Source organism: Lactuca sativa, chromosome 4 (genome assembly GCF_002870075.4).
Source record: "Lactuca sativa cultivar Salinas chromosome 4, Lsat_Salinas_v11, whole genome shotgun sequence".
In the NCBI taxonomy this organism is placed as follows: Eukaryota; Viridiplantae; Streptophyta; class Magnoliopsida; order Asterales; family Asteraceae; genus Lactuca; species Lactuca sativa.
The window spans coordinates 19,546,338-19,561,931 of record NC_056626.2 but is presented as its reverse complement, the minus strand read 5'-3'; positions in this window follow the sequence as shown (position 1 = coordinate 19,561,931).

Sequence of the window (15,594 nt, the reverse complement as noted above, 5' to 3'; positions counted from 1 at the left end):
CAATAGGGCAGTGCTCGACTGTGCTCAACAGTTGGTGCGGATCAGGACCTCAAAGGGGGGAGAGCTGGTGATCCAAGGCGAGAGGCCACAGCAAGGACCAACTTTATGTTCAGCAGCGAGAGCGAGGCACTACCTCCAATAGGGTTGCGCAGGATTTGTCGCCTATGTTACAGATACACGTGATACGGGTAAGGCAACGGTGGGCGATGTGCCCGTGGTATGAGAGTTTGCGGATGTATTCCCCGAGGAGTTGCCTAGGATACCTCCGGAGAGGCAGGTGGAGTTCAGGATCAACCTCGTCCCTGGTGCGGCTCCAATTGCCAAGGCACCATATTGGTTGGCTCCTCCTGAGATGCAGGAGTTATCTACACAGCTACATGAGTTGTTGGACAAGGGATTCATCAGACCGAGCAGTTCACCCTGGGGAGCCCCGATTCTATTTGTGAAGAAGAAGGACTGGTCACATCGGATGTGTATAGATTACCGGGAGCTGAATAAGGTAATGATGAAGAATCGTTACCCACTCCCGAGGATTGATGACCTCTTTGACCAGCTACAAGGAGTTTCTTGGTTCTCCAAGATTGATCTGCGTTCAGGATATCATCAGATGAGGGTCAGGGAGGAGGATGTGTAGAAGACCGCGTTCCGGATGCGCTATGTCCACTATGAGTTCGTGGTGATACCTTTTGGGATCACCAATGCTCCTGCCGCGTTCATGGATCTCATGAACCGCATGTACAGACCGATGTTGGATTGGTATGTGATAGTTTTCATCGATGACATCTTGGTTTATTCCAAGATGCGAGAGCAGCATGAGGAGCATTTGCGGGAGGTTTTGGGTACTTTGAGGAGGGAGAACTTGTATGCTAAATTCTCCAAGTGTGAGTTTTGGTTGCACGAGGTGCAGTTTCTTGGGCACCTTGTCAATCAGGACGGGATTTCAATGGATCCAGCCAAGGTGGAGGCCGTGATGAGGTGGGAGGTCCCGAGGTCTCCATCTGAGATTCGAAGCTTCCTGGGGCTAGTAGGCTACTATCGGAGATTCATCCACAACTTCTCCAAGATAGTTGTACCTCTGACCAGGCTGACAAGGAAACTGTTGGTCTTTCGCTGGGGGCCTGAGCAGCAGGCTGCGTTTGAGACATTGAGACAGAGATTGTGCGAGGCACCAATCTTAGCCCTGCCGGAGGGCATGGAGGATTTTGTAGTGTATTGCAATGCGTCTATCTTGGGTTTGGGCGCGGTACTAATGAAGAGAGGGCATGTTATTGCTTATGCTTCGAGGTCGCTGAAGCCTCACGAAGAGAACTACCTGACACATGATTTGGAGCTGGGGGAGGTTGTTTTTGCCCTCAAGATTCGGCGTCATTACCTCTATGGGGTTCGTTGTACCATTTACACGGACCACAAGAGCCTGAGGTATCTCATAGACCAGTCGAATCTGAACATGAGGCAACGTCGGTGGTTAGATGTGGTGAAGGATTATGATTGTGAGATCCTTTACCACCCGGTAAATGCCAATATAGTGGCCGATGCGCTCAGCCGCAAGGCAGTGCCGATTAGAGATATTTGCATGCTGATGACCATGGTGACTCCGTTGTTGGAGCAGATCCGAGAGGTCCAACAGGAGGCTATGAAGGAGGAACATCGAAAGAGCGAGCGTATTGTGGGTCAGGTTTCCTCCTTCGACTATGATAGTCAAGGGTTGTTGACCCTCCACCATAGGGTGTGGGTCCCCTATCATGGAGGCGTGCGTCAGACATTGATGGAGGAGGCGCACAAATCCAGGTTTTCTATCCATCCCGGGGCGACGAAGATGTATAAGGATCTTCGTATTGACTATTGGTGGCCCTGCATGAAGCGGGACGTAGCATGGTATGTGGAGCGGTGCTTGAGCTGCAGGAAGGTCAAGGTCGAACATCAAAGGCTACACGGCAAGATGCAACCGTTGGATATTCCCATGTGGAAATGGGAAGATATCACCATGGACTTCATCACCAAACTTCCCAGGACCGCGCGAGGAGTGGATTCCATATGGGCCATTGTGGATCAGCTGACCAAGAGCGCCCATTTTATACCGATCTAGGAGAGTATATCGGCCGAGAAGCTGGCCGAAATCTACATTCGAGAGGTGGTGGCACGGCATGGGGTTCCAATGTCAGTGATTTCAGACAGGGACGTGCGGTTTACTTCTAGGTTTTGGAAGAAATTCCACGATGACTTGGGTACTTGTCTCCACTTTAGCACCGCTTTTCATCCGCAGACGGATGGTTAGAGCGAGCGGACCATTTAGACTCTGGAGGATATGTTGCGGGCATGTGTGCTAGACTTCGGTGGTAGCTGGGATACTTACCTCCCATTGGTTGAATTCTCCTACAACAACAACTACCACGTGAGTATCGATCATCCTCCCTTTGAGATGTTATACGGGAGGAAGTGCAGGACCCCGATATGTTAGGGAGAGGTTGGCCAGAGGGTCATGGGGAGCACCAAAGTGGTGCTCAAGACGACAGAGAGGATCCACCAGGTCAGGAGCAGGCTCCAGATTGCACAGAGTCGGCAAAAAAGCTATGCCGACAAGTGTCGTTCAGACCTCGAATTCCGGGTCGGGGATGTGGTTCTTCTGAAGGTGTCTCCTTGGAAAGGCGTCATTCGATTCAGGAAGTGGGGCAAGCTGGGTCCCAGGTACATTGGACCCTTCAGGGTTATAGCCCGGGTGGGCAGGGTGGCATATTGGCTGGACTTGCCAGCCAAACTCAACCAGATCCACAACACTTTCCACGTCTCCCAGCTGCGGAAGTGTCTGGTGGACGACTCAGCGGTAGTGCCCCTAGAGGATATTTAGGTTGATGACAGCCTGAACTACATTGAGCGGCCTGTGGCGATCCTTGACCGGAAGTCGAAGGACCCGAGGAACAAGAAAGTCGAGCTGGTGAAGGTGCAATGGCAGCATCGGAAGGGCTCAGAGTGGACATGGGAGCCGATGGATGAGATAACGGAGCATTATCTGGAGCTTTTCCAGGATCAAGCAGCAGACTTCGAGGACGAAGTCAAAAATAAGTGGGGGAGATTTGTAGCACCTAGTTCCTGGTATGTATTTCATCCAAGTATTTTTCATAATTTGGACTAAGACTTGGCGATTTGATGTCCCAACTTGTCGAGTAGTAGCGACTTGGACCCGGGGGTTAAGTGACAGACTCATCGAGTCGGCGGCATGACTCGACGAGTAGACTATGGCTGGAAAAAAAACCCTAATCCAAGGGTTTGCACCCTATTTAAACATCTTATTCAACCTCCCTCACCCCTTATGCTCTCAGAACTCCCACAAATCAAACCCTAATCGTTCTTAGTGAAGATCTAAGGCCTTTTTGGTGATTCTTGGTGGTTTGTGGTGGCAAGAAGGAAGGAGAAGCTTGATGAACCAAGAGATTGGCCAAAGGAGTCAAACTTGTGCATCATCTATAGTCCTTGGAAGGTATAAAGTCGTCACCTTGCTTTTTCTTGCATTAGATCCCTTTTTAGGGAGATTTAGGGTTTTTATAAGCCATTCTTGGTGACCAACCATGATTGCAAGCATGGTGGGGGTTAACGTTTCAAATCTAGACTCATTAAAGGGTTAGAAGGCAGAAGGGGACTGCCTTTGCACCCATGGAAAGCCTCATGCAACTCAAGAGCTTCTTTTCGGGTCTTTTTAGCTCATAATCTCATGCATGCACGTAAAGCCCGTAACTTTACGTGCTAGATCGATCTTAGGAGCCTAGATCTATTGTGGACAAGTGTTGTACATCAGAAATCAAGAAATGAGACTTGGACAACCTCGACTCGGCGAGTTGTTCTTGGGACTCGGCGAGTCTGAGGCTTGACTCCCTTTTTCTGTTAGGGTTCAAAGGAACCCAATGAGTGTTAAAATGGCCTTAGAAGGCTCCGGGGGAGTGACCCAACGCATTGGAATTAGCCATAGACCTGGAGTTTATAGGACTCGACAAGTGCATGAGCAGACTCAGCGAGTCCAAGGCAATCTCCCAACTGTTGAAGATGAACTCGACGAGTTGTTCATACAACTCGGTGAGTCAAGGACAGGACTTGTTTGTAGAACGAGGATGAACTCGACGAGTTGTATATATAAATTGGCGAGTCAGATGAAGGTTCATTCGAGGTTTTTTTAGAAGGAGAATTCGTCGAGTCATTGCTAAACTCGACGAGTAGATGCGTGAAGAAGGTGATATGAAGGGTAAGGACTCGACGAGTTGGAGGCCCAACTCGGCGAGTCAGGTCAACTGGAAGTTGACTTTGACTTGGTCAGGGGTAAATTAGTCATTTTACCCTAAGAACAGTTATCAGTGTCTGACTAAGTGTTTTATGGAGATTATAGCCAGAGGATCACCGGAGCAGAAGTCAGACATCTATCGATCAGCTTTTCAGCAGTCAGCCTTACGAGGTGAGTTACCTTCCAGTAGGGGTGCGTCTAAGGCACCAATGTCGGCCCACCAATAGGTGATTATGGTCGAGACAGTTATCTATGTCATAATTGCATGGTTGTATTATTTGTGTTGAGTATGTGTTAAGTAGTAGTTGGGCACACTAGCCCCAGTTACTGGTTGAAAGATACCGAGGACGATTACCGGTTGAAAGATACCGAAGGGGTGGATAAAACCCATGTATGTATAGTAGTACGATTACGATATGTCATTATGTGACTCAGTATGCTTACGTATGTTATTATGAAACCAATATGTTTAAGACCTGTAATATGTGATAGGGATAGGGATGAAATAGTCCCCAGATACCGGTTGAAATATACCGAAGGGGAGGTTAGTTCCTGAATACCGGTTGAAAGATATCGAAGGGGAGAGTAGCTCCCAGTTACCGGTTGAAAGATACGGAAGGGGAAGATAGTTCCTGGTTACCGGTTGAAAGATATCGAAGGGGAGGGTAGCTCTCGGCTACCGGTTGAAAGGTGATGGGTTTTGAGAATTATAACACTTCCTAAGTGTACATGCAACCTTAATAAACCTTGGATCTATGTTTGTCTAAGATACTTGCAAATAATTATTTTCCAAGGTTCATATCCTATCTAGCATGGCATGGGGAACTTGAATCAAATAAAGCTAGTAGAATTACTTACCTTGTAGTTGTAGCTGATAGCTTGGAGTTCTAAAGCCTAGCACCAATAGTGTGGATGCCTCAAATGGAAATCACAAATCACCACAAACTTGGAACTTTGATAGAATAGTCACAACTATCTTGAAATCGGCCCTCTTGCTTTACTCACCTCAACTAGTGTGATTTCAAGAACCAAAGCCTCCTTTATATAGTGTGGTGGATTAGGGTTACATCCATGTAAACCCTAATACCCATGTCTCTTCATTTCCATGAGATCCATGGGTTAAAGCTCCATGGAGTATCCATGGACTTTCCATGCAAGCCTATCCCATTCCAAATGAGCATTAGCCCACACTATATAAATATAGGAGCCCATATTTAATTAGTAATACTTTTGATCTCTAAATTAATCCTAGATTAATTATAGATCAGTACTAATTAAATAATATGATCTTATATTAATATATTAGAACTTATAATATATTAATAAATCATAACTTGTACTATTCTCAAAAGAATATCCATAAATTGTTCGGGTGAAGTGCAACCCAAATGGACCATGCCGGGTCGGGTCAAGTACATACCAAATATAGTTATGGACTTAGACACTATATCCAACAAAAGATACTGAAGGGGAGGATAGTTCCCGGTTACCGGTTGAAAGATACTGATGATCATGTGCTATGGGTATGATGGGGAACTCACTAAGCTTTGTGCTTACCGTTTTAGTTTTGGTTTCAGGTACCTCTTCGTCTAAGGGGAAGGAGTCGGCGGTGTAGCAGCGCATCACACACACACATGTTTTGGACTTATGATTTCTAGGAAACTCTGATAATGTGAATTTTTTGAAAACTATGTTGAAAGAGATTCTGATTTTTAAATAATGTTTTGGAAACAACGGTTTTCATAAACACTTCTGTAGAAAAAGGTTCTTTTGAAAAGTTTAAATTTTATAAACTTTTGGGATGTTACAAGTTGGTATTAGAGCCTTGGTTTGAGTCAACTGGAGGAACACTTGTGTGAATACAGTCTCAAACTAAGGAAAAAAGGTTTTCAATATGATTTTCAAATTGTTTTCAAAATAATTAAGGAGGATGCGATGTGTACAATCAGCCTGAGCCAGTAAGTAGACCCCAAAATACCATATTGCTATTTGATATTGTGATATGATAGAACAACATGCTAGTGATAGGCTAAGGATCTTCAGGAATTGTATGATAGAATTGTCTGATTAAATGATGTCTGATAGCCTAGGATTCTTCTTTATATTAAATTGACCTCATTATTGTAGTTGCTTAGTGTATGCATCGTAGCTATACATAACTAATATTCTATATCCTGATAATGTTTGGTTTGGCCTTATTTCCTATTCTTGTTTGATGAAGGGCTTAGGGTAGGATCAGGTATTCGACTGTCGATAGGATCCATCGTTATGTATGGCTAGCATACACGAGTGTTGCAGGGTTGGTGGAAGGTTCATGAGTGGGTATAGTGTTTAGCGGGTCAGCACAAGGAATAATTTGCCACTCTTGAGAGAGTGAGGGCAGGGAGAAGGTGTACCTGTGGTGATGGGAGTTGGAGATCGAGGATTTTGCTCGAGGATGTATTTGATTTTTTACGTTTTAGTGCTAGTTGGCTTCTCTTCTCAAATGTTGCTTGCTTTGTACTTTTTGGAAATCATGAGCGGTGTGAATTAGCCATTAAGTGAATATGTCAAGCCACATGCGAAAAAGGTTAGATAATCTCAGAGTGACAGACTTGACCCTGTTTCGCAACTCTTGTCTGAGTCCAACCGTTGTAGGGATAAGTCTGTTACTTGAAGGATTATCTGAGCTTTGTTGTATGTGATTGTATTCATGGAATGGCTGGTTGATATTATGAGGATTTTTTCAGCAGCTGGTGACAGAGGGGGTGTGGGTGAACCCTAGGATAGCCAAGGGGGTCCTTTATTATAGTTGTTTTGTTGTTGAGCAGGTTTCAGGAATATTTTGTGACTAGGTTGTAGAGGACCCGAGATAACTCTTGAGGAAAGTATGGATAGGTGTGGAATGTAGTATTGGGCTCGTTCTACTAAAAACACAGGATGCATACTTGTACTACTAAAAACACAGGATCCATACTCGATTCAAGAAATATTTTGTGGAATCTAAGGGCTGGTCAGGGAAGATGGCATGGTTGGATACCATGGTTCGAGGTAGTGGTTTTGTATCTGTTGATCTTTTGGCTTGGGCCGCTCAGGCAAGGATGGGTTTTGTGTTGTTCAGACCCATCTGGCGATATTGATGTGGGTTGAGTGGTTTAGACCCATATGAGTATGTTAATTGGAAGTCTTGAGGGTTTTGTTAGAGGTTATGCCTCGAGCCTCAAAACACGAGAAGGAAGTGATTTATATGATCGGCTTGGGGATCGCATTAGATTTAAGTGGCAGATTGTCAGATTGGGTTGTCATTATCTGTGGCGAAGATCTTGCTCTTTTTTTCTTTTTCCGAGTTAGAGGGAGTGGGCAGGCTTTTGACCTCCCGAGTTAGATGGGATTCCCAGCTTGAGGTCTGTTGGTCGTGGTGGTTTGAATTAGCATGTCCATGCTGGTCTGCGTAAGTGGTTTGATATGGCACGAGTATCTTAGATTTGTGAGCAAGGACCGTATCCTTGGAGGGGAATGGGAAGGCCAAGTGCTAGATTTTCGTATGGGTTGCATGCATGGGTGTATGTCTGGATCGTAAATCAGTAGTTGCCTATGCTTGGTAAGTAGATATTATGGAAGATCCAAGGTCTTCAACTGTATTTCAGGTTCCTCGTGGGGTTCGTTTGATCCGAACCTGGGGGACCATTCTATGGGTGATATTTATTTCATGGTCAGGTATGTTTGCACCTGGATGGGATACTTGGGTTATGTTTTGGTTCATCACAAGTGAGCGATGATTCAAGTTCTATGTGGGGGAGAGTTGGGATTTCCAGGTTGAATGCCAGTCATTGAGGGTTCAATCGGTTCGCTGGTTGGTTTGCTACTTTCAGATCTGTTGGGCAGATGTTGGTTGGTGGAACCTTTTCATAAGCATGTATGTTTAGCTCTAGGTGGGTTGTGGTTTCTCTAGTTTGGGTGTCAAGGTATTTGAGGCCATTGGTCGTTGAGTTCGTTATTCAATGAGATCTCTTTGAAGGATTTTATTGGTTCCAGTTAAAGGTCAAGGAATGTATCAGCTATCCTCCTATTCAGTATATTCTATGTTCGATCGGTCTTCAGGTGTGTTACCCTTAATGGTAGAGTGGGAGATTGGTTCATGGCAGACTCAGGTGTTGGTAACCTTTAGGATCATCTTAAAGGTTTTCTCGAGCCAGTGGGGTAGTGTTGGAATCTGTTCAATCTCACAAGTATGGGGTATTGTTTGACCGATCATGAGGATATATTTCCTGTTTTGAGTAAGGTGGTATTCTCGATTATCTCTAGTGTTTCTTTTCCTTTTGGATGAGATTATGGATTTCTGAAGTATGTGTATGGAGGTGTTCTGTGTGAGCTGGGAAAGATGGCATTGGGGCGTTTGGTTCAAATATTGTGAATGGTTCTTTTGAGTTTTTCTTGGTAACCGTTTTAGGTTCCTTCAAGGTAATGGAATGAGGTGGGTGACTTCAGGCCCGGAGTGTTGGGCCGATGATGCGAGGATGGCAGTGCCGGTAGGTTATCAGGAGCATTCCGGTCATGGGATCTGGGCCAGGGAGGGCATACCAGACTCATGTTGTGGCTCAGAGGCAATCCAGACTTGTGAGAAGGACCCTGTAGGAGTATTATTGTCATAGATTGTGGGCCTAGAGATCATAATGGTTCATTTCTTTTGCTTGTAGTGTTTTCGGGGATGACGCGTTGGTGGGGGTCAGGTGAGTCGTAATCTTTTGGTTGGATAAGCGAAGTAGTAAGGATTGAGAGAAGTATCAAGCAGTTACCGAAAAGTCTCGACAGGTTGTATGCAATAATTCCAGTTGTTCACAAGCGGTTGTTAGAGTTGTGATTCTCAGATTGGAAATTCTTTATGTAGTTGTAAGTCATAAAGTTCTTGGGGATTGTATCGAGTGGGTGCCTAGGTAGGGGTACACTAGAGTCGTTAAGGGTTCGATGTATTGTAAAAGTTCATGTTTTAATTGTCGTTGCTTGTCAAAGTAGTGGTCTGTAATGGCATAGCAAAGAGTCAAGGGTGTTAAGATTTTGGGTTCATCATATGATTCGGTTTTGGGATAAGTTTGCGGTCGGTGTGTTTCGAGGATCATTCTTCATGGTTCTGGTAATGCCCCAGTTGGGGACTGGGGGTAGATTCAAAGGGATATTCATTAGTTTTAGGGAAGATTCTATGAGGAGGTATCACGGGTAGCCATTTTCGAGCAGGCTTTTGGTGGAAACTCGTGTTGGAAATCGTGAGTGGGACCATGCAAGGTCCGTATCCAGAGCGGAGGGGGTCAAGAAATCTGTATATCAAAGGCATCAGTTGGAAGATTCAGAGTCTAGTTTATATGTGTGCGCTATAGGGTGGCTTCATTTTGTGAATGAAGGGCAAGTGATGAGGTTTCAGGCTCTTAGCAACAGTGTATCGGCCCGACAGTCAAGGAAGATTGTATTTTGTAGCTCTTGTGTGTTAATGGAATTATTATCATCAAAGGATGAATAAATTGTTCGATGGATAAGTGTCATGGATTTACCAACTAAATCGGTTTGGGAGGTCTTCCAGGGAGTCAGACGAATTCGATACCCAAGTTTGGATATATATGGTTGGGTTTTTGCATGGGATCATGGGTTGTTCTTTTTCAGGTTGGCAGTTTCTGTTTAGGTTTGATTGTTTTGGGAAAGTAGTTATGTGCATAATTTTTGGGTGCGTTCCTCAAGAAGTTGTTTGGGTTATGAGTGTTAGTAAGGAGCGATTTCAAGGACAAAATCTAATTTAAGTGGGGGGGATTGTAACACCCAGAATGTAGAAGGTTAATTGTGGAATTTTGTCAATTTCAAGTTGAACTTAGCGGGTTGGAGTAGCCAAATCGGCGAGTTAAAGATGAAGAATCGTAGATTTAATGGGCCTACTGGACGAGTTGAGGAACCTGAACTCAGCGAGTAGAAGTTGGTTTGACCGTGAAGTTTAATAAGGCAACTCGACGGGTTGAGGAGCCTCAAATTAGTGAGATGGCCACTCAGAAGGAAACCCTAAATTTAGGGTCTTGCACCCTATTTAAAGGCCATAAGTCTTTCTCTTGGCCTCCTTATGATCCTCCTTGTCCTCCTGAAAACCTAAATCAAGTTGTGAGGCACTTATTGGGAATCTTGCGGTTTTGAGTGGATTTTTATGTGCTTTTGGTGCTTGGTGAAGGTTTGGAAGAGCTTGAACTTGTTTAGCTTGGAAGAAAGCTTTAGGATCCGGAATCTATCACACTTTTGGCAACCATTTGAGGTAAAAAGTATGGAACTGGGTGATTAATAGCTTAGATCTTCTCATTTGGGTTTTATTGTGATTTTGGCCTCCACTTTGAGTTTATGGATAAGATTGGTGGTGTGAAGGCTCGTCCCTTCTGATATGAGTTTTGTTTTGCTACCCTTGAGCTTAAAGGTGCACACCGTAGGAGGATTTTGATGTCATGCATGCATTAAGTTGAGTATTAAGTTCATTTGAAGCTTAAGAGCATCATCCAGGCATGCATGGATGTGAAGTTTGCAACTTTACGCGGTTTTCCAGCTCAAGGAACTCAAATCAATGTTTTGGAGTCAAGACCTCATGGATTAAGTGCTTAATATGTTAAGTGGTGGGTTTCTAGCGAACTCGGCGAGTTTGTTGGATAAACTCGGCAAGTTGGCTCGGTTTTCCTCGACATCTTCAGATTGATAGAGGAACTCGGTGAGTTGGAGGGTTAACTCGGCGATTTGGCTTGGTTTTTCCCGATCTGTGCAGAATGATGAAGAAAACGACGAGTTGAAGGACAACTCGGCGAGTTGGGTCAACTTGGACCGTTGACTTCAACTTTTGACGTATGTCTTTGACTAAGTTTGTCCCAAGGGGTGTTTGTGTTAACCTAATTTGGATTTAAGGAAAATATGGGCTTAGGATAAGACCCATATCAGGTTGGGATGAATTTGGAAAATTCGGCCATTAGTGGGCCTTTGTGGATTTTTGGTTTTCGGCCTCAATTTTGGTGTATGTTGGGTCAGGGATAAAATGGTTATTTTACCCCAAGTATGGATTATGGATTATGGCATAGAACCCAATTGCTAATTGGGTGTTTTGATTGGTATTGATAGCTCGGAATCCGGCAGGGCGGAAGCTAAAGACTTTCTTTCGGGGAGCTTCTTCATTCGAGGTGAGTCTTCCTCACTATACTTTCAGGTTGAAGGCACCAAGGTCGGCCCATTAGTTTGATAACCTGATATTGGTGATATGTTGAGTATGTTATAGTTATGCATGTTAGTCTTACTATGCTAGTCTGGTAGATTTGTAGGACTACCTGTGAATTTCCTGTTTATCTGTTTATGATATTATATGTTATATGTCGACATATTGTGCGGGTAGGGTTGAGGTTGTATTTCTTTTTTCTATAGCCAAAAAACTCTGGAGTATGCCATATATGAGTTGAGGGCCAAGGAGTGCATGCCAGACTCATACTGAGGACTCATTAGCATTCCAGATACGAGCTGAGGATCAGGTGGTATGTTAGACTCGTACTGAGGGCTAATCATTGGTATTCCACTCCAAGGACTGAGGGAGAAAGCCAAACATAATTTGTGGACCCAAGGGCAAACAAGACTTATGTTGTGGGCTCCGGAGCAAGCCATATTTGAGTTGTGGGCCTGATAGACAAGTCAAAATCATACTGTGGGCTCAAGGGGTAATCCGGTATTTTAGCTATGGACCCAATACATGTTGTTATTTGTATATGTTATCTATTTGGGAGTTGGTATTTTGGGGGAAACTCACTAAGCTTCATGCTTACAGTTTGGTTTATGGTTTCAGGTACTTCAGTGGACTGTGGCAAGGTGAAGGTGTGACCGTACACATCCTCACATTTTGGACTTATGATTTCTGGGAAACTCTGATAATGTGAGTGTTTTGAAAACTATGTTGAAAGAGATTCTTATTTTTAAATAATGTTTTGGGAACAACGGTTTTCATAAACAATTTTCTAAAAATGGGTTGTTTAATTTGAAAAGTTTAATTTTATAAAATTTTGGGATGTTACAATACACATGAGCCAGATTAGCCAAACCTATGTTTAGATCTTTGGAATTTTTCAATCTATCGACCGAAAACAATATCCTCCAAATAATAGGCATGGCTTGGATGTAAGAGATTTTAGTAACCTCAAAGAACTTAGAAATGATTCCCGAAAACGGATACTTCAAGCATAAAGAAAAGGGGTATTCAAGGAAGCAAACCCAAGAAGAAGAAACAAAATCAGGTTGATACTTCGTGTTAAAAGGTCTGAAAAGAGCATCATCGGAAAAAGCTTCGACTAATCTCAAAAAATCGATATCATCATCATTAAAACAACATATTTCGTCATAAGACAAGGTCTTTTGATCAACAAAATCATCCTTGCAAGGAGCGAGAATGTTCTTGCGAGATAGAGTCATTTTTGTGCCCATGATCAAAGAAAAGAAAATTAAGGAGAAAAAGTGAGAAGTATATCTTCCGAGAAGACTGATAAACCGTGGATGAAAGCTAAAGGGTGTGAAGAAGAACAACTCGAACCAGTCACCTCTATTTATTCTGGTAACAGAGGAAGAGAAGTTGATTTGACCGGGTAATGATGGTTGTGGAACAGATAAATTCTATCCGTTAGGGTTTAAAATTCAAATCTTTTAACTCTTTCATTTATTATTTTTAAATTATACCTTTAACTATGGGAAAACTAACCTCGATATTTCACAGGTATAATTTAGAGGCAATTATTAGGGGCAGGATCCTTGAATCATATTTAGGATCCTCGAATACTTCTGAAGCCTCAGGACCCTTAAATATATCCCTAGATCATGACTATTACTACTAATATTTCTAACACTTGTAATGACTATATATTCTTTATTTTTCTCACATGTGTCGAACAATTCAACACAAAACCCATTCTAAATAGAGAGTCATCCCAACCAAGTAAAAGACCCAGAATACCAAGTCAAATAACGTTTATATGATGATTCTCGAGGATCTCAGAATTATCAGATTTCTTGTTATTAGCATTACACTATAAATATCACATGTAACTAGCACACTAGGGAGACACTTAGATAGTCCACGATACTTGTACTTACATTTACACACTCATCTCTTTAAATCGACTTTTGATATCAATAAAAACATCATGGCAGGTTATTATTATCACCTCTCAAGATTTTATACCTAAGATCCTATCAAGGATCAAGGGCTTTCCTTGTAACTCACTTAAGTCACTTTGATTATCATTTCTTAATTGATTTACCACGAAAATCACAGCCTCTCATACAATTTAGTTAGATTCTACTTAGTTGATTTTTGACCAAAACACCAAGGTATGCCCAACATACCATGATTACGCCCAGCTGAATAGGCCAGTATGCAAAATCAATAAACACTTTAGAATTTAAGAAATTTACATGAAAACCGAGTGTTACAATTCTCCCCCACCTGAATCAGACTTCGTCCTCGAAGTTTGTCGCTGTAAACAACTATGGGTTGTGTTGTATCATCTCCTCCTTAGGTTCCCATGTCCATTCTGAAACCTTCTGGTGTTGTCATTGCACAGTCACTAGACCCACAACCTTGTTTCGCAAAGTCTTTGTCTTCTTGTTTAGGATCACAATTGGCGTCTCTATGTAATTCAGGCACTCATCCACCTGAATGTCCTCTAGTGGAAGCACTATGGAATCATCAACCAAACACTTCCGCGGCTGAGAAACGTGAAGAGTGTTGTGAATCTGACTTAGGTCCTCGGGTAGCTCCAAGCGATAAGCAACCCTGCCTACTTTGGGGTAGCTCCAAACGTGAAGAGTGTTGTGAATATGACTGGGGTCCTCGGGTAGCTCTAAATAGAACATCTAGATCTCCCCCACTTGGGTTCGAAGTACCACCAACTGACCTTGCAAACAGCCAAAAATCCTAATCGGCTCACTTAGATACATAACACCCCTGATCCTTGGGATATCTCTCAACACAAGATAATCGTCCAAATAGAGACAAAGCAAACTCAAAAGATTCTGAATCTCATATTGAGACCTCGGGAACTCCCCAATCATGACTACCTCTAACATCAAGAATTCCTTGCAAATGCACAAGCAAAACACCAGCTTCCTATCTAGAAACAAATGGAATACTACACTCCTCACCTGAAACCATCAGCTAGCAACTGACCTGTCTATATCTAAAGAAAGAAGACCTTTGATATCATCTCAAGCAACCATAAAACAAGGATCCTATTGTGCATTCCGACACCACCTTACTATTTCCAAAAAGCACAATCACCTAGCCCCTTTTAGGGCCTCAATTCCAGTTTTGAAGATCACTTGCTCATGCTCTCTTTCCTCCGAATCACAGAAAGTTGAAAGAACATTGAATATGATGTAGATAGTACATTCCAATCCATATTCTGGTCACTCAGACTCCGGCTAAAATCCTCGAGTCAATCATACTAATTGCTTCTTTCTTGAGTATTGCGACTCAACTGGCATGTAACAGCCCAATGTTCAGGTACTTCTAACTTATTCCATTTCATGTTAATTAGTAAAGTGGTGGCAATCTTAGGGTTTAGAAACGGCATGTTGGAGGCACTAACACGACATGTATAGACATTAAAGGGTTCGTGCTTTGGTTGGGCAACACGGCGTGTTGACCGTTGTGTGTGAAACCATAATATACCGAGTTTATTCCCCTATTTAAGGAATATGGGGCTAGGGTTTGTCCACCCTCAGCCTCCATCTGTACTTTCAAGCTCAAAAAGAAACCCTAATCTTTTCCTCTCCCATTTGTTAAGATAGTTTGTGTTTTTAAGGAAGAAGGTGAAAGAAGGAAGCGAGGATTCAGCTAGCAAGCATCATACTTCAGTGTAGCACTCTCTTGGACCATTGTAAGTGTCCAAGTCTCGATTTTTACCATTCATAGTTAATAGATCTTGAATTATGTCCCCTTTTATCTTTTTTATACGTTGATGCAATAGAGCAATCTCATAAAGTTTGCAACTTTATAAATCTCCAGTTCAAGGAGACCTTGTAGTGGCTTGGATCTGGTTTCAACCAAAGTTTTGATGCCATGCATAGAAAGTAGGTCATGAACTCCCTATTTGACTTAATATGGGTTCAATACATGCATTGGACATGCATATCTTAAAAAGCACCAATCTTTGGAATGGTTTAGGTGGTTAAACCATTCTGGAAGGAAGGGACTTTAGATCTTAAAGATTCAGGACTTTATGGTTAAAACCTTGAATGGTTAAGCATGTAGATCAGATTTTTGGACCTTTTTGCGGTCCCAAAGGATAAAGTTGGAAACTTTATCCTTA